This window comes from Microcaecilia unicolor, chromosome 3 (genome assembly GCF_901765095.1).
Source record: "Microcaecilia unicolor chromosome 3, aMicUni1.1, whole genome shotgun sequence".
NCBI classification, from domain to species: Eukaryota; Metazoa; Chordata; class Amphibia; order Gymnophiona; family Siphonopidae; genus Microcaecilia; species Microcaecilia unicolor.
In genome coordinates, this window is record NC_044033.1 from 215,167,282 (window position 1) to 215,167,947 (window position 666).

The window sequence follows — 666 nt, forward strand, 5'->3', positions numbered from 1 at the left end:
AGATTGAAAAAAGAAGGGGTCCAAGGACAGATCCCTGAGGAACTCCAACAGAGAGCGGGATGGGGGTGGAGGAAGATCCATGAGAATGTACTCTGAAAGTATGGTGGGAGAGATAAAGGAGAACCAGGAGAGGGCAGAGCCCTGGAACCCAAATGAGGATAGTGTAGCAAGAAGTAAATTATGATTGTCAGTGTCAAAAGCGGCGGATAGGTCGAGGAGGATGAGGATGGAGTAGTGACCTTTGGATTTGGCAAGGAACAGGTCATTGCAGACTTTAGTGAGTGCCATTTCTGTCGAGTGAAGAGGGCGAAAACCGGATTGAAGCGGATCAAGGATGGCATGAGAGGAGAGAAAATCAAGGCAACGGCTGTGAACGGCGCATTCAAGTATCTTGGAGAGGAAGGGTAGGAGGGAGATGGGGCGGTAGTTGGACAGGTAGGGTCAAGTGATGGTTTTTTGAGAAGTGGTGTGACTACGGCATGTTTGAAGGTGTTGGGGACAGTTGCAGTGGAGAGGGGTTGAGGATATGACAGATTGGGGGGGGGGGGTGACAGTAGGAGAGATGGTGTTTAGTAAGTTGGTGGGGATGAGATCCGAGGAACAGGTGGTGCATTTTGAGGAGAAAGAAGGTTTTGTCCTTCTTACAGAATTGTGGCTGGTGAAAGC